At 46.3% G+C, this 19,179-nt stretch overlaps 1 protein-coding gene across 2 annotated transcripts in view; it reads left to right on the top strand.

Moving 5' to 3' along the window:
* Nucleotides 1-2,509: 2,509 nt before the first annotated feature.
* The window catches only part of LOC108928239 (arginine-glutamic acid dipeptide repeats protein-like), a 145,145-nt gene continuing 128,475 nt past the window's right edge, over nt 2,510-19,179 (top strand). Inside the window, exon 1 of one of the 2 annotated variants that reach the window (XM_018742092.2) lies at nt 2,510-2,777. The gene's annotated coding sequence lies outside the window, so the exon portion shown is untranslated. The remainder of the gene's footprint in view (nt 2,778-19,179) is intronic. The other variant, XM_018742093.2, reaches the window with a different exon arrangement.

Here is a 19,179-nt window from a genome sequence, read left to right as displayed (position 1 = left end):
AGACATTTCTAATGAATTCTGAAAGGTTTGGACACCCTTCTGGAAGATATTAGAACACACTACATGGTCATCAGTGTGATATATCAGTAAAATATTGTGACCTTTTCACCCTGAGCTCTTGAGCTTTGTATGTGGACAGTTTATTGGTGTACTGTTTCTACCTGGGGGGGTGTGGTGGCGCAGTGGGTTGGACCAGGTCCTGCTCTCTGGTGAGCTTGGGGTTCAAGTCCTGCTTGGGATACCTTGCAATGGACTGGTGTCCCCTCCTGGGTATGTCCCCTCCCCCTCCAGCCTTACGCCCTCAGCTGCTGGGTTAAGGCTCCGGTTCCCTGTGGTGCCGTATGGGACAGGTGGTTCAGAAAGTGTGTGTCAAACTCAGCTGTATGAAATCACCAGGACTAATGCTAATAGGCTTTGTTTCTTTCACTGGTGACATGAATGATAAAACTTTTGATGCTCTGATGGTGAATGTGGTGAAGCACCTGGTCCACACATATATAAAGGGTCAGTTTCTTTATAAGTAAAGAAAATATTACTGAAAACATGTCCACTATAATTGTGAAAATGTGTAGAAATGTGTTTTTACAGTAAGTAATGAACATATTCCTTATCTTAAATGACACAAGAGGTCAAGATGGCAGAAGAAATTATGGGAGTTGGAGTCTTAAATACTGACAGGAAAATCCCATTTGAAAAATGATGGTAGAAATGAATACGCTGTTTTGTGTTACCGGAACTAGGCTGCAGAATCTATGAAATTCTTTGTTTGTAAAATGTAACATTACTGGATCATTATTTGGTTGTGCTTTTGGTGCACCCCTGCCTCCCCTTCAAGCCCTGTACAAGTCCAGAATGGGGAAGTGGGCGACCAAAATCGTCACTGATCCCACACACCGGGCACAAACTCTTAACACTTCTCCCTTCTGGCAGGAGTTACAGAACACCGTCCACCAGAACGACCAGATAGAAAAACACTTTTTTTCCCCTCAGACCATCACTCTCATGAACACTTAACCGTCCCCTATAGGCTCCTGTGAGCGCAACAATATCCCATCACTTTTGTAATTTACTTCTGATTTATTTACATTGTATTTGTACTACTATTTATACTCCTATATTTGTATACTCTGTAAATATTTATTCTGTAATTCTGTGTCAACTGTTTGTCTGTAAATACCGGAGGCATCTAGAACCAAAACACATTCCTTGTGTTTTCCAGCACATTGTCACCGGCCAACAAAACTCATTCTGATTCTTAAGATGTAAGGTGATATTTAATATTAAATGACTGGAATGGCCTGAAAGTGGAGTCTATCGTATAGTTTTACATAGTTGTTTCAGTTTAGAGACAGGAGGAGGCAGGAACGGTAGAGAAAACAAGTGAAGGAAGAACATTGTGTTCTTTAGTCTTTAGCTTGTATATAGTCATTGTTGGAATATTCGCTCCTGTAAATGTAGCACTGGGGTGTTTTACTGAAGAAAATGAACTTTTGTGAATCCATACCCACCCCGCGTTCACCTCATTACTTTGCCAACCGGGTCACAGTGAAAAACCCACCAATAAAATCATATTTCTCCACAAAAACACTCTAAGGAGAGGACAGTTAAGTTCGTAAGCACTGACTTAGTTAAAGAATTTAATCTTCCCGGGTTTATTTTCCTTCTGATTTTATTTTGTACACTAATCACGGTAGAGTTGGGGATTGTCTGCTACTGCGCAGAATCTCGTCACTAACAGGTTGCAGATTTATTCATATGAAAATCACGCGACGCAACATTCATTCATCTCCTACACCGAAAGTCAACCGAACTAGCCACCGCTGAGCCATCCGTGTTTCAGCAAACACTTCAAACATCAACTGCAAGAACAAAGCAGCGCGGGAACAAGAGCTACACTATTACTCCAATAGAGTGTGAGCACGTGAAAACACAAAGCCCGAGACGGCTGCGTCAGACGTGCTGACTACGCTGCCCGCACCGGGGATCATGACGCAGTTCACTCAGGGACGGTTCGTCACGCTTCTGTGTGATCTCACTGAAATTCACCTTTCTCGCACTATTTTTCACTGCGATACACGTTCGAAACGCCAGTTAGCCTACATATGTAGTAAAAGTGGCGCCTAAAAGTACAGTTAAGACAGCGCAAACGTTTGTGCATTTCGGCGTTTATTTCTCCGGCATCAATCTTTCGAACCAAAACAGCTAATTTCACATCGTGTCCACCGTCGCTTTTAAATCACTGACCGCCGACTGTCATTGGGTGGTCGCGTGCCACGCGCTAGCAAAGCGACTAATCAGAACCAAGAAAACGTAATAGTGGGCAGGGCTTTAAGGATTTACGCCATTCCCCTCGCAGGAGAGCTGCATGCCGAGGGCGTCTCGCTGACAGAAGAGGAAGCGAAAAAAAAAAAAAAAAAACCACGACGTTGTTATTTACACAGATTTTTTTTCTAGCCCGATTAGCCAATCACAGATGGTGCGACACGGGACAGCGGGCGGGGTTTTACAGATTTACACCATTCCCGTAGCAGGAGGACTTCACGCCGCGGGCGTCTTGCAGACTTGAGGAGGGAGCTAACGAAGCCGACGTTCGTATTTACACGGGCTTTATGGTGCTCCATCAGCATTTATGTGAGAAACACAACTGAGTGGCGGCGATCGCTGGTGATCACATAAGTGGCACACACCCTCCCTAAGCTGCCTTTCTTTCTTTCTCTCTTTGGTTGCTCGGCTCGCAGCAGTAACAGAAACACTGATGTTGTAGAACACGATAAAAGGTAAGTTGAGCAGCAGGCGCGCCGTGTGCGATGGCGGTGGAGGGGAGAAGAGGGGAGGAGAGGAGATGAGGAGGAGGGGGGGGCAGTCGTTCAGTCCGCCTCTTGGGATCACCTACCAGGACAGGGGCCTTAGGCTTAGCGGCGGGTTTGTTCCGCCTGCCTGCCTGGGCTCCGTGTGTTCAGCAAGACTCAGACAATCTCTGTGTCACCGGCCCTCAGCGCTCTGATCGACTTGTCTAGACACGGTCACCGCATCTCGTGTCAGTAGTAGCCAGGCCAGCAGCAGGTCCCGTCCCGTCACCGTGCCCAGCATGCTATGATCGCGCCCGAGCGTGGGCCTGGGCTGGCTTTGTTTGTTCTGTGTCGGTAGAGACTCGCCTGTAGCGACTCACTTCCCCGGCCGGTCCCTCCCTGCCTGCTCAGTTTGCTGGCCGGCCGGTCGTCGGCCGCTGTGACACGGGTTCCTCAGCGAACGAGTCTCCTTCCTTGGGAAAAGACCCTTTTTGCCAAGTTGCGCGGCTGCGTGTGGCTCTCGTGCGCTCTGCTCCTGCGCATGTGTCTGCCTGTCTGTGTGTGTGTGTGTGTGTGTGTGTGTGTGTGTGTGTGTGAGTGGCTCGGCGGTGTACCGCTTCGGCCACTGCGGTTCGTTGTTGGCGGTGGATTCATTCGCGCCGCGCGCGCGTGTTGTGTTCTCGTCACAGTCCGCGCGCGTCCGTGTCTCTCAACGTGGTTTTCCACGCGCCGTGCCGTCACCCCTCTCCAACGCTGGTCCTCAGCGGGTGTAGTAGTAGGTGTCGCGGGGGAGATGGATGGAGCGCAGGCCGACCCGAGCTGCCCGGCTTCCTTCGTTCCGGGTGCTTGGGTTCGGGACGGTGGTGCGGCTCCTTTTGGCTACAAGCGCTTCTGTGAGACGCGCGCGCGCGCACACGTCTCATCATTTTGTGCGGGCCATTGTTCTCGCTCCCATCCCTTCAGTTCATACTGTTCAGTTGTCAGAGGGACTTCCCAAGAATCCTTGAATGTTTATCGCGTTGACGAGGTCTTTGACGCCGGTGAACGTTTCACGATCACTGGTTTATTTTGTTGAATGAATGTGGCTGCTGCGATCTAGTGTTCCTGCAGTTTTCTGTCCACACACGTGCAGCTGCTGATGTTACTGACACTGACACTGTCCGCTGGTCCCTGGCCCCTGTGCCACACTCCTCCTTCAGTCAGTGTGTCCAGTGCTCTTCCCATTTACTCCCCCAGCATGATGATTTCTCCTTGAACGCAGCTGTACCTGCGCACGCCCGGCGGACCACAAATGTCAGCCTTATGGCTCCAACATGCAGTCTTCGCTGCTGAGTGTATGGTGTTCTGATGTCAAATTTTAAGGAGAATTTTTGGCCAGGAGGGTTCAGGTCTCAGATGGAGGCGCCTGCTTTTGGCTGAGGGTGGGACTCTCCAGCGTCGGTGTTCAGATAAATGTTCAGTGGGTGGCAGCAAATTGAGCAAGTGTTCTGTTTGGCATACAAAAAGACTTCTGACAGGTGTGCTCTTTAATTATGCAAGAACTCAAACACGAGGTGTGTGTTTGTTTGACCTTTCGGGACGGGTAAATAATGAATAGCGTTCAGTCTCTGCTAGTGATTTCAAATAAATCCTTGAATCGGGCGTCAATATCGCACTTGCTATGGTAAATTATGTTAATCTAGCATCACTGTCTAATAAAAAAATCCTTTTAGTTGAGATGTTTAGGGCTTGGGGGGTGTGGTGGCGTAGAGTGGGTTGGACCAGGACTTGCTTTCTGGTGGGTCTGGGGTTCAAGTCCTGCTTGGCGTGCCTTGTGATGGAGTGGCGTCCCGTCCTGAGTGTGTCCCCTCCACCTCCAGCCTTGTGCCCTGTGTTGCCGGGTTAGGTTCCTGTTTGCTGCGACCCCACTCAGGACAAGTGGTTTCAGACTCTGTGTGTGTGTGTGTGTGTGTGTGTGTGTGTGTGTGTGTGTGTGTGTGTGTGTGTGTGTGTGTGTGTGTGTGTGTGTGTTGAGGGCGTTTTTGTTTTATGATGAAATTTGCAAGTATGAGGTATAGTCTTTGAGCAAATGGCAAAACCTTATAGTTTTCATTGGTTAGCTGGAGCTTTTATGTGAAAGAGACTATCTTTCAGTTTTTATATTTACAGAAGCATTTCAAGTTAAGTGCTTTTTCGAGAGTACAGCAGCAGACAATGCATTACAATTAAGTTCTTTTGTCCCTATGTTGCCAACAGCAAGCTATTACTACATATTTAGTTTTCCTTGGTTTTGATGCTCCCTCCTGTTGACTGTTATATTTAAAAATGTGCTTGTTTGCTGCAGAATTCTCCATTTTTTTTCAGCAGGAAAGCATGACCTGAGATGTCAGTGTGTCTTTCTGGCTCATTAGGGTGGTAAAACGTTTGGGTCTCTCCCAATGACTGGTTGATGCTCAAGACTTGTGCTTATCTTGGGCTTTGCAGTGAAACAGTGTGAAATGTGCAGTAAGATCTTTCTCATGTTGTCATCTTAACAGTACAATCCTGCATTAGTGTAGTGTTTCAGTCAGAAGTCAATTGATGCAGAAAGTGCATCTTTTTACCTTTTCTACTGGTACCCTGCAGTCACATGTATCTAAATGGAGCTTGGAAATAATTTTTGGTTCTTAGAGTTTCTGTTAAAACCCAAAACAGCAGATTTTTTTTTTTTTTTTCCTTATCATAAATTATTTTAATTATATTATGGTAGGTTGTACGTAATGATTTTTTTTTTTTTTTTTTTCCCCTGAATCATCCAGGCAAATCTTGATTTGCATTATTACACAAGCTGAACAAAATGTAATGGGAAACCCTAATGAGGTGCATATACTAACATGCACCTGACATTTCTGTGTTGTCATGGTTACTCAATTTGACAAAATTTACCATGTTGGATTTATCAGCTGGTGGTCAGGGCTCCAGAGAACCGCTACGTAATTTCATGTAGTGCGGTGTTCAGGCTGTTAGGGATTCCTTGACCCTGTGGGCAGTATCACCTGTGGCTGGTGTGTGTTGTTACCTCCGATGATACGATAACTAATGAGAAGCACTGAGCTGTACTACAGTTTAGTGCTCAGTGTACACAGTATTGAGAGCAGATGAAGGCATCTGCAGATTTTCATACTTCTCCATGATAGTTGAAATATAAAACCTTGTCCTTTGCTCTGTCGGCCAAACATTGTTAGTGGAACATTTCTGCATGAGTGAAATGAATAGCTTTTAAAGTGCAGTTTGACATTGTGTGCTGGGGCCACGTCTGTGACTGTATCATATTTTCCAGATGTTAACATATGACAGAGTCAATGAATCAATTTCACTTTCTGTGCGTTGGAATCCTCTAGTAGTTTGCACTGCATGCAGTAGTGACGGATTTCAAAAGTCCTTGCACCATGGACAGGAACGAGGAGTAACCTTCTGTGTAGGTGAAGGATCCATCGGAAGTCGCCATCAAGTGGACCTGTAGGGTGTAGCGTGTACCAGTCATGGCAGCTCTCTGTGCCATTCTCCAGCTTCACACTTCAGCACAGCATTTAAAGCAGAACCTTAAAGACATTGTGTCACAGTGTTGGTTGGCAGAGCATGGATTTTCATTAAATGTAGTGTTTTATTTATATAAAACACTCTTCTCAGCGACACAGTCAAATTAATCAAAGAGAACCGTTTCCTCATGTATCGTTCTGGTCTAAGCAATTTGGCAGTTGAGGAAAGGAAAACATAACTCCAAGGAACTGGGACAAAATTTTGTTTGCGGTTGTAATACTAGCGGCATTCTAGTGTATTTCAGAGGGACTGCATGAGGTACTGCTCTTGGGCTGTATGTGAGGAGTCAGTCAGTGTGGAATGAAAGCACAATGCGGTGGGTTTGTTGGTTGTGTTATTTTGAAACTTCTCCAATTCCTTTTTTCCCCCAGCATGTCATGTTGAAGTCAGTGCTACGGATGCGTTATGGAGGGTCCTTGATGGGCTGCTCAGGTGCAGTACCAACACCCTAATTTAAATTCAAAAGCCTGTCTTGTTGGCATTTGCTGATGCCGTCATGTTACAGTCAGGTACCCAGCCTGTGTTGCACCAGAGGAGCTCTCTGGTCATCGGTGCCTGAGCGGCTCTGATTGACTGTGGCCGAAGCCCCCCCTGCATTGGTGTCACTGTTTGGGCAGAGCAGCTGTGTTCTTCTTGCTTGACCAGGAAAGGGTGATCCTACCATGTCTTTCCTCTAACTCTTCCTCCCCCCCCCCCCCCCATCACCCCACATCCCTAAATTGCTGAATCCATGAAATCCAAATGCAGAGTAACAAGTTGCATTACACTTTTTTTGGTTTATTTTTGGGTTTCAGGTAGCATAGTACTAAAAGTACTATGCATTCCCCAAGTACCATAGTACCAAAAGGCACAAAAGTAACCTGAAAGTCTGCGTGAAGGTCCTGCCATAGTATACGTTGTGGTTCAAACTCCTCCATTAAAATGGCAAAATTACAAGTTGTTTAGGTCAAAACCTTATCTAACCCAATGCAAATGATAAAACCTATGTAGATGCCAATGGTGTGAATGTTAGCATATTAGTGTGATACTGTTGTTATTTCTACCATTTTAATGATTTTGTGCTGTAAAACAGGCAGTAATTACCATAGTGGTTTCAGAAGCTCTATTGCACTTGAAGGAACAAGGTGTGGAAAGTGTCTTGCTCAGTTAAAAAAAAAAAAAAAGGTCGGTAAATGACACTGAATGTAGCAATACTTTGAAGAAAAGCAACGCTAAATAAATGAATGCATGTGGTGATCTTTCCCTTTGAACTTCTGACTGGTTGGCAACAACACCTCGTGAGAAGTTCATGAGAAAGCCACTGAATTTGTGCAGCACAGCAGTGTTAAATGGTGCGGTCTGCTTTTCCTCCTCATCACTGGTGTACGGTTGCATTTGCAGGTTGCTGTGAGAGACGTGGGCCAAAGGGTTTTAAAAGGGTCAGCCGTTTCAAAATCATTCTGCATCTCCAAATTGGTAACCAGACCCACGTGTTAATACCAGATTGTGTGTCAAGTGACTTGTAAACCAAGCCTTTGGTCACTTAAAGCCTGTGTCTGTAATTGCTTTGCCTGTTGAAGCAAGGAGGCTGATTGTATGAACATTGCTCTTCTGCGAAAGGGTGTGCTATAGGTGCCAGCCGACCCCCAGCGGTGGCTGCTGTTTTCAGCATGGCCGTAAGGATGACCTTCGTTCGTCGTTACGGATGAGGGTTCGTCTATTCAGCAGGCTGGAGCTGATGCTGTAGGACAATCCCTCCGTTTACCTACGGTGCTATGAATGGAATGAATGGTTCCCGCTGTCTGTCATCTCCTGTTTCTAGAGAGCTGTGCTTTGGGAGGCTTCTCCTGGGACTGAGAGTGGGGACACTGGGAGTTTGTCATTTTAAACCAAAACTGAACCAGATGTTGTGGGATGAAAACATCAGGCCCAGGGGATAAATTAGTTTGCGAGGGGAAACAACAAGTAAACTAACAAGCAGCAGGGCTGTTTGAACCATGGTGGAGTTTTTGCTTCACCTAGAAGAACATGCTGGATTGGAATGCATAATATGCTTGTTTCTGAGCAGAAATTGTAGCTCGTATCTCGGAACTTAGCGGCAGTAGATTGTGTAGCGGTCACACAGTTTTGAGGACAGTTTTCTGTCTTTGTCCCACTTCATCCATTAGAAAGAGGAGCTATGTGTGGGATTTTATCGGGTTTAAACGCCTAGTGCGGGGGCGCGGTGGCGCAGTGGGTTGGACCGGGTCCTGCTTTCCGGTGGGTCTGGGGTTCAAAGTCCTGCTTGGGGTGCCTTGCGATGGACTGGCGTCCCGTCCTGGGTGTGTCCCCTTCCAGCCTTACACCCTGAGTTGCCAGGTTAGGCTCTGGCTCCCCGCGACCCCATATGAGACACGCGGTTCAGAAAGTGTGTGTGTGTGTAAACGCCTAGTCTCTTGAAAAATTGGGTTTAAAGATGTAATGTCTCGTAGTTATAATGCCTTTCATCTTTTTGTTAAAAGTGCAATCCTTTGGCATCGGCTCCTGTGTTTCCCCGCAAGCCCTGATGGTTTTGTCACGTTCGTACTCAAGGTCTTCAGCAAGCTGTTGTTGTCTTTCGGGAAAATTTTTGCTGAAACTGCCCATGTGGTCCCTCTTACAGCTTTCAATAAAATAAAGTAATGCTGGTGCTAGAGAGGAAATAACAATGTGAAGGTTAAGTGTGATTCGCATTTTCAGCTTGCGTGTGAAAGATGCAAGCGGTTAAATGACAACTGGAAGGAAAATGGTCTCAAACCCTTATGATATACTAGAGTATTCAGAACAAGAAGAGCCCCTTGGCTTCTGATCTGGGTGCATAGAGTTCTACAATCTGTGATAATCTGACTTTCTTTTACTGATATTTGGGCACATGTTGACATCTAGAGTTTCGTAGCCTCTGAATGAAAATGGACTGTGTTTGGAAGCCTGTGGACCATGTCCATTTCACTTGGTATGGGCCTTAAGGTCCTGGAGCCTTGTTTGAGGAGCACAGCTTATTGGCATGCTCACTGAAAGCAGGATCCATATGGAGGTGTACCTGTTGCCTCCAGGCAGGACAGGTGTATAGAGCATGACAGTCACACTTTGTGAAAGGCAATATTGTTCCTCCCATCCTCATCCTAGTCCCCAGTGTCTTCGTCAGCAGATGTCGGATGCCTCTCTTCCTGCTGCTTTCCGCCGAACAGAGCCGGAAAGGCTGCAGCCTGATCCTTCTGTCCATCAGTGACTTCGCTCTGGAGTCTGCCATTGTGTCATAGACGTTGCTCTTGCACAGAGATTGCGGTTGTGTTGGACACTCTTCTTGTCCTGAGACCTTGTCACCTTTTTTGTTGCTATTTGGTATGTTTGCTGTTCCAAGGAGAATGAAGTGTTTGCCTGTGTTTAGAGAGAGAGAGAGAGAGAGACGCATGGGGAAATTAGATTCCCACTGTCTCTGATAGCAACCCCTTGTAACGATCCTCAACTGATGTTCCTCGTGCAGCACCTGATCTGTCGGGGACAAGTAGCAGAGCTGCAAGGTGGCAAAACCAAAGGCAATTAATCAGGGCTCTTCTTCTTCCCGATTCTTTGCACTGTAGACCACCACACACTAATTAGATGGGAGCAGTCGGGAGGCAGGGCCAAATTCTTGCATGCTCTTCACAGGAAGACCCCCCCCCCCCCCCCCCACACACACACACACACACACACACACACACACACACCACTTTCCTGCTGTGTGTGTCTCAGACAGAGAGAGAGATGCTCTCATCTTTATGGTTCTACGATTGCCTTTGTAAAGAGCTGCTCTCTGCTTCATCGATCGTCTCATCGATTTGAACATATCAAGCTCTGTTTCTGATGGCCCTGAAAGCTCCTTCGAACCCCGTGGCGTTAAGGTGGGTGTCCGTATCGACGTCGGCTCAAAATGGGTTGTTCAAGATTCACTTTGTGTTCCTGCACATCAGTCTAGTCACAACAACTGGTATCCTTTTCCCTCCTTCTCATGTTTCACAAAGTGATGTTTCTGTCCTGTATGCCTCCCTGGAACCCACAACGGATAAATAAATAAAACTTGTGCTGCTTCTGTTTGTTTTTGAATTCCTGTAATATTTCATTTTTGAAGCTTTGTATTTCTGCTCGGTTTCTGCTGCCTTTGTGTTCCCCCTCACAGTTGGCCTTTGTGGTGCCCCGAGCAACGGCCAGCTATGAAGGCGCACCGAGTCTCACGTGACCTGTGCATCAGCTGGGGGCTTCGTAGTACCTCTCAGCCGCTGTCTTGCTGCATCCAGCCTTGGCTTTTGTACACACTGCTGATTAAAAATGCCTCTTCACTGAGACCGTCCGCCAATCAGATCGAATCCATGAGCTGCAGCATCGCTCTGTTTCAGGAGCACCGCTTGTCAGTTTGTTTAATGTTCGTTGCCCTGTACTGGCTATGTGTGAAGGTGGTGTGCAGGGAGCACCTGTCTTCACTGCGTAGAGCCCTAAGCCCTATATTGGTGCGAGCCATTCAGATTTCACTCTCGAAGAAGCACGTTTGTCACCCTGTCTGGGCCCAGAGGATGATGGGTAAAAAATCTGGCCTTGCTCCACAGCCGATTGATGGAAGTGGCTGTATTAACAATGCAGACACCAGTTTCCTGGGGTCATGGCCCTGTTCTGTACAGTGGAACAAAAAAGCACAGATCAAAAAGGGCATCTGTGGTAGCCTGACGGGGGCGATCGTTGAGTGCTGAGGTGCATGCTGGGAAATGAAGGAGGAGGAAGCGACAGGGCTAGGCTGACTGCAAGGCTGACTTACACCTTTTAATTAAAGATCAATGACTAGTTTACACTCAGCAAGATGAGGTGCCCCCCCTATGTGTGCCCTCATAAAAAATGTGTGGCAGGTCTGTACGAGGGCTGGAGGTGCCCCTTCCCTTTTGCTGGGGACCTGTTCTTCTTCTTGGGTATCCCCTCGTAGTCATGCAGAATGCTGTTTCCAAATCCAGCATGATTTTAAATTATTAATAAGAAGGATGAACCAGAAGCAGAATTGAAGCATTTTGTAGCACAAAGCAGCTCAAGCGGCACAGCCTGGTTAGTGGGACACTCCTCAGTGCACGTATGCAGTCAGATTCCCTGCTCACTTCGGAGCTGGGAACTGCCATCTCTAGTGACACATATACCCAGAGGTCCTGTTTGATCGCAGCATCTTCAGATGCCCTCTTCCCACAGTCATTTGTCCCTTCTCAGGTTAGTTTCTTCTGGCTTTCTGTGCCAGTTTTGCATCCTAAAGAGCCTGTCCAGGAGAGGGGATGCGAGGGTTTCGTGATTGAAAGTGATCTGAAGAAAGCCGTGGAATACATTGTGGGCACAGAAAGGAGTATGCTGATGCAGTTCTTCTTTTTAATTTAAAAAAAAAAAAAAAAAAAAAATCTCATTGTTCATGTTGCTTGTGTAATCTGACAGCGTCTCCCTTTGAGATGTGTACGTACACTCCGTCACACTCTGTAGAGTTGCTGACAGGTGGAGGTTGGCAAGTGGGATGTGATTGCAAATGAACACAGCAGAAGGCTGCTCTGCTTCCCACTCTGAACACACCAACCCCCCCTCCTTAAAGCTTCATCCCAAGGAGCTGTCACTTCTATTGGGACCCTGTGAGGTGAGTGGCTGTGGCACAGAGCCCCTGAAAGATAAATGCGTAGTTGATACAGCGACCTTTCCGTTCCCTCTCTGCGTTGACCCTTTATTCTTTATATCCACACAAGAAGCCTTGGGCATGCGCTCAGAGTGGCTTTAACGCTCTGTGTGTGTTGCGCCTCCCGCATTCTCCTTCCGACATTTGTATGCATTAGGCAGTTGGAGCCCAACGCTTAATTATGCGACATTGTGCTGAACTGCCTATATTATGATGAGGCTGTTCAGCTGGATCACAGGAGAGCCTGCCGAAGCCTTAATCGTCTCACTCCAGCAGGAGGAATATAGAGAGAAATGGGGGGGGGGGAGTTGAAGGTGGTAGTCAAGTGAGAGGGATGGAGATGTTGAACTGCAAATAGATTGTCTCAAGTCCCCTCCACATTTTCAGTGCTCCCTGCAAGCCCTCCCAACGTGCCGGGCTTGTCTAAGGAGCTCACTATATAGGGGACACACCAAATCACGAATCATGATGCTATGGCATTTGGCTGCAATGCACATTGTGCTTCATAGAGAGACCTTTGGGAAATCCAGATGGCACTGATCCCGGTCCCTCCTTTAGCGAGAAGGTTGCTGGACGTACTGCTCGGCCGCCGTAACCAGCGTCGCAGCCAAGGCAGGAAAAGGCAAATACCTCTGTATTAGGGTGGGTGTGTGATTTGTGCCAAGGGTCCACAGGAGATCAGGGCTTGGTGTGCTGGAGAGCAGTGCTCAGGGTCCATCTGTTCATGTGTGCAGCAGGTGCTTGTGGGAGACTCCTGTCTGCGTTCATCTGTGGAGAGCATGCTGCTGCTGCAAGAGACACTGCTGGATAAAAAATTTAATCTGTTTCACCTTTGTACGGGGTCAGGCAGTAAGAGCTTGTGCAAATACATTGGTACACCTTCCCTAACCCCTGCTCTATTTCTTCTTTCGATCGCTTGCATCTCCCTCACACACCTTTCCCTCCTCCATGGGCCTCAGGGGACCTCCAGATCCAATGTAAATATCACACTCTGCATTAGGGAAGATCTGGGTCAGGGAATAGTGGTGCTAACCTGAAAGAAACCTGTATGAGCTGTGGGAAAACATGTCAGTGCTACAGACCCCAAGTCTTATTAGAACCTGCATCCCAATGCACTGCCCAGGCACTGTGAGGCCATTACTTCTGTACCGCTTTGCCACTTTGTTCATATTTGAAAGCAACTTTGGTAACATAGGTAGGGTGGCACGGTGGGACAGCGACTAGCGCTGCTGTCTCACAGCACCTGGGTGGTGGAGGGGATGTGGATTCGATCCCTGCTCAGTCTGTGGAGTTTGCATGTTCTACCCATGTCTGTGGGTTTCTTCCGGGTGCTCTGGTTTCCCTCCACAGTCCAAATATGTTGTTCAGGTTTACCCATAGTGTGTGAGTGACTGACAGAGTGTGTTCCATTGATGTATGGATGAGTGACCCAGTGTAAGTAGTGTATCTAGCAGTGTAAGTCATCTTAGTGAATAAGGTGTGTGTGGGCTGATAACACTACATAGAGTTCATTGGAAGTCCCTTTGGAGAGGAGCATCTGGTAAATGAATGAATGAATTAATGGACATAGCTAAATCTTCATATTTAATGTTTCGACAGATGTGCAGCAGGGGGGCGTGGTGGTGCAGTGGGTTGGATCGGGTCCTGCTTGGGGTGCCTTGCTATGGGCTGGTGTCCCCCTCCCCCTCCAGCTCACCGCGAACCCGCTTGAGACAAGCAGTTCTTGATGGATGGATGGATGGATACTATGAAATACAGACCCATATACACTCACTGGCCACTTTATTAGGTACACCTTACTAGTACTGGGTTGGACCCCTTTTTGCCTTCAGAACTGCCTTAATTCTTCGTGGCATAGATTCAACAAGGTGCTAGAATCATTCCTCACAGATTTTGGTCCATATTGACACGATGGCATCACGCAGTTATTGCAGATTTGTTGGCTGCACATCCATGATGTGAATCTCCTGTTCCACCACATTCCAAAGGTGCTCTATTGGATTGAGATCTGGTGACTCTGGAGGCCATTTGAGTATAGTGAACTCATTGTCGCGTTCAAGAAACCAGTCTGAGATTATTTGAGCTTCATGACATGGTATGTTATCTTGCTGGAAGTAGCCATCAGAAGATGGGTACACTGTGGTCATAAAGGGATGGACATGGTCAGCAACAATACTCAGGTAGGCTGTGGCATTTAAATGACACTCAATTGATACTAAGGGGCCCAAAATGTGCCAAGAAAATATCCCCCACATTATTACACCACCACCAGCCTGAACCGTTGATACAAGGCAGGATGGATCCATGCTTTTATGTTGTTTATGCCAAATTCTGACCCTACAATCTGAATGTCGCAGCAGAAATCGACACTCATCAGACCAGGCAACGTTTTTCCAATCTTCTATTGTCCAATTTTGGTGAGCCCGTGCAAATTGTAGCCTTAGTTTCCTGTTCTTAGCTGACAGGAGTGGCACCCCGTGTGGTCTTCTGCTGCTGTAGTCCATCTGCTTCGAGGTTCAGTGCGTTGTGCATTCAGAGATGCTCTTCTGCATACTTTGGTTGTAATGAATGGTTATTTGAGTTACTGTTGCCTTTCTATCAGTTTGAACCAGTCTGGCCATTCTCCTCTGGCATTAACAAGGCATTTTTGCCCACAGAACTGCCGCTCACTGGATATTTTCTCTTTTTCTGACCATTCTCTGTAAACCCTAGAGATGGTTGTGTGTGTGAAAATCCCAGCAGATCAGCAGTTTCTGAAATACTCAGACCAGCCCACCTTGCACCAACAACCATGCCACATTCAAAGTCACTTAAATCACCTTTCTTCCCCATCCTGATGCTCAATTTCAACTTCAGCAGACCGTCTTGACCATGTCTATATGCCTAAATGCATTGAGATGCTGTCATGTAATTGGCTCATTAGATATTTGCATTAACGAGCAGTTGAACAGGTGTACCTAATAAAGTGGCCGGTGAGTGTACGTTCCCACACTAAACTTTTATATTCGCACAGCTCACACTTGTGTAGCTTAATCGCTTGTCGTCCATGTAAAAGGAGGAGAGTCGGAATGTTTCCTAGCATCATCAAATGGGAGCGTTTCCACCGGGAACAGCACTGCGCTCTTGTGCCTGCTGGTTGTACAACAGCAGAAAAGAGTACAAACTGTTGAAGTGCTGTGGTTTCATAAGTATCCTAAACAGTCATCACCAAAAATATTGACACCCTTGTACTTCTTTTGTAAAAGAAACCAACAGTATACCACATATGCAGCGTGTAAGATGTTCTTGTGACATAGGAACACTTGACTAATCTGTGACGTTACATGTTGTGTGGATTTGTGTACCACAAAATACTTCACCATGGATGGTTGAACACGACTCATGAGCAGTTTCCTTCGAAAATGACTTAATATTATGTTTTCATTGGCCAGTTGTTGTTGTTCTTTATACTTTGCATTAACCTACAGTGCCAGTGAATCAACGCTTTGTAAGATTTGTACAAAAATTAATTCTAGTTTGTCTTTTAATGTTTGTTTTCTTTCATTTCACCGCTCATCCCAGGCAGAGTCATGATGGTCTGGAACCTATTCTTTTGGCTTACAGTATGAGGCAGGGTAGCTCCTGGACTGAGACATTTTGATTACTTGGCTTATTGATATGTATGATATAAAGTAATACAGTTCACACTGTCACTGAACATTTCTTTAATTCTGCAGAGAATAAGCTGTTGAAGGAGCTGTGTAATTTTACTAATGGATATCCAACAATATAACTTTGTTTCATTATGAGTGTTTTATTTCAGTAGTGTTGTAAAGTTTTTTTTTCTTACAATAATTTAGATTGAGATAAAGATGAAACTTATTTCTGAGAGTTAGCATAAAGGGGCAGTAGGTGGCGTAGTGCTCAGAACTGCTACCTTTCATTCAAGAGAGCTTGGCTGATGTCCCTCTCCATCTGTTGAACCCTTGAGCAAGGGAAATGTGTTGAATTTCTTGAGTTAAAATGATCCTGCTGTACAGGGGAAATAATTTTAAGCAGTGTAATGGTATAAGCTGCTTGGAAAAAATCAGCTAAATTAATACATGATTGTATTGTATTCTTCAATAGTCATTTATACTGAACTGAATTGATCATGCCAGTGTTGCAAAAGAGAAAATGGAAAACGTATAGATTTTGTTGGTTTTCTTATGGAAGAACTGCCTGTGGTAATAAGGTGCTTCAAGGAATATCTGTCTCCATTGCTTATGTTGAAAGAGAGGAGTCCAACCACCATTATTTTAACCCTTCTTGTACAGTAGCAGTCTTTGTTTCCAGAGTACCTTAGAGCTAAATACACAACATTTAGGCAGAAGACACAGATTTGTGCCTTAGTGGTGTCAAATCAGCTTTGAGACACCAGGTGTGTATCTCTGTACCAAAAATATGACACCAGCTGTTATACTAAATAAGCCTGTTATATGAAAGAGTAGAAGTGTATATTTTCATAAGCTGTTGCAGCATCATCTTGTTGTGGGGGACTCTTATATATGGGCTGAGTGTATAAAATATGTAGCATAATGAGCAACAGAAAGAGGATCGGGTCACGGGGAAGGGAGGGGAGGAAAGGGGGGAACCGGAAAGTGGTACAATGAGAGGGGGGTCTTGAGGTGCGGTCGGGGTTGGGCGAGGTCGTCTGTGTCTCGTGCTCTGAGTGCGTGTCTGGCTTCTGTCTCCTTCTCCGTCTCCCTCGCTCGCTGTCGGGAACAGGGTTTGAAGTAGCGGTTATTAGCCCCAGGTGTGGCGAATCCTCCCCCCCATCTCCGCCCATCCGGGCGTGCCACAAATGCCCACGAGAGGTGGGCAACCACTGGTTTATTTTTTCTTCCCTTTCTTCAGTGTTTTTTTTTTTTTTTTTTTTTTTTTTTTTTTTCCTCTCCTCAACTGCCAGTTGCCTTGTCCTAATAGTTGTCCAGAAGTGCTGCTACTCTGTACTGTCTCTGTATTGTATCCTGAACTACGTTCAGTGCTCTGTGTCACCTTGCTCAGAAGAGCACTCTGTGAAAATGGATTAAGCTGAATTTATTTTGTAATGTTGTCCTATGCCTCTTTGTGTTAGGTGGATTTTGCAGCACACTTAGAGTATTTGGACTGGCTGTACGTGGCCCTGTGCAGAGCCGTATCTGTTGGCCAAGACTGTCCTGTAAGTGACAGTACTTAGTTCTCAACAAGGCAATGATGGTATCCGGTTATCTGCCCCCCTTCCAATACCACCATCATCTCCACTTTCCTCTGGGCTTATGTCCCCATGCGTTTGTGATGTCCCTGTCCCGTTGACTGGAGCTCCTACGCTGTCACTAGATTGGCCCGTACAAACATTCGGGTCTTTATGACATTCCGAATGCTGCATTTACTGGTCTGTTTACCTTGATGGAAGTTGGGAGAGGCACATAACGGTTTGGCTGTAAGGGTGTGTGCTGGTGTTTGGGAGGGGTCCACAAGAAGTGTGTGACGGTACTCAACCTCCTGCTGTGAAGGCCAACACTCTGGAGCAAAGTTAACACACAAATACACGTCTGTGTGTGTGAGAACTTTGCTCCAGTATATTTTTATATAATATATATGCAGGAGGCTCCTGCAGGCAATGCACCCAAAGCAACTTTTCTCCATCTATGAGCTCATTGCCTCTGACCTGCTTGAGGCAGCTGCAGCAGCTCTGTCTGTGCTTTGTGTTTGTGTGTGCGTCCTGCACCCTGTCTTCCGAGCCACCTGGGTGCCACCCATGTCTATCCAAGTCCAGACAAACATTTGGACAGTTGGAGCGCCTTTGTGTGTCAGCACCGTGAGCGTACGCATACCCTCTGCTGGGGGACTCCCCTGACACCTGCCTCAACAGTCCATGGTTTTGGAGGGATGGCTGGGAGATGGTCCTCCCGTGAACATCCCATCATCCACTGCCACTAAAGGCCCTGAAGGGACAGCAGGCTGAATTATTAAACGATGCAGATGAGTCGCCTCCCCCCCCCCTTTCTCTGCAGCCGTCATCCTGACCTGTGCTGCCTGGAGCTGCCCTGAAATAGAAGTGATTAATATTTCATTGTCACCTGAGAGTGAAGCAAGCTGGTGAAGCTGTGAAGGCTCTGACAGCCACTGAATGTGGGCTGTGGATGGGGGAGTCGGAGCACTATGGTGAACGCAAGTGGAGCACTATTACAGTGTGATTGACAAGAGAGGTGTTACTCCCTGTTAGAATCGTTGAAAAGAGCAGCCTTTCAGTATGATCGACTAGGATCGATAATGAGTTGATATCTAAACCTGCCTGCAAGTGTTTGACTGAAAGATGAGTGTATTTGCCCCCCTCCATGTACAAAGTGTGAGGGGTGATAGGTTATGATCACCTGTAATAAAAGCAGGATAAAGCTGTTACATGTTTTACACATATAATAATGAACAACTGTCAGTTGAGTAACACAGCTATACCAGTCTGAGAAAAAATATTTATGTGCTCCTTTTTTCTCAATTATTCCATTAGGTTGTAGTAACAAACCAATTCCTGACTGAATCAAAAAAATGTATTATGTCACCAGTGTAATGTTCCCACATTTTTGTAGAATTCTTTGTTCTTGGCTATTGTGCGTGCGTGCGTGCGTGCGTGCGTGCGTGCGTGCGTGCGTGCGTGCGTGCGTGCGTGCGTGCGCATCTTTGCGAAGTATTCGGGTGTGCATATTGTAAAATAAGTTCAACATATGTTGGAGGTACTCATTTCAGGCCCTTGGGCATGGTGATGGATAGTAACAGGCGCTTAGAGTTCAGAGGCTCAACATTGTGGGCATTCTGGGGCAGCATGGCAAAAATTGCATAAAATCTCTGCAGTGCTTTATTTCCATATACCGGACACCTTGCGGGCATACTGAAACTCACGTGTGATGTTCCACATTCTGGTGTAGATGACTTTTTTTTTTTTTTAAAATTATTCCTCCTGCGCTCACCTTCTGAAGTAGCTGTATCAGGTTTCTGTCACTCCATTCTGACCATGGAAAGGAGTGTGATGATGATGATGATGATGATGATGATGATGATGACCATTATCACTCCATCATTCTACACCTAATGTATAAGAAAGGAGAAAATACAGTTTCTCCTGGGCCATGGTGCAGCAATGCACTTGTCAAACAGCAGAATGTCTCAGAACTA

The sequence above is a fragment of the Scleropages formosus genome, chromosome 25 (assembly GCF_900964775.1).
Source record: "Scleropages formosus chromosome 25, fSclFor1.1, whole genome shotgun sequence".
NCBI classification, from domain to species: Eukaryota; Metazoa; Chordata; class Actinopteri; order Osteoglossiformes; family Osteoglossidae; genus Scleropages; species Scleropages formosus.
The sequence above is the reverse complement of the archived record's forward strand: the minus strand, read 5'-3'. Positions and strand labels throughout refer to the sequence as shown.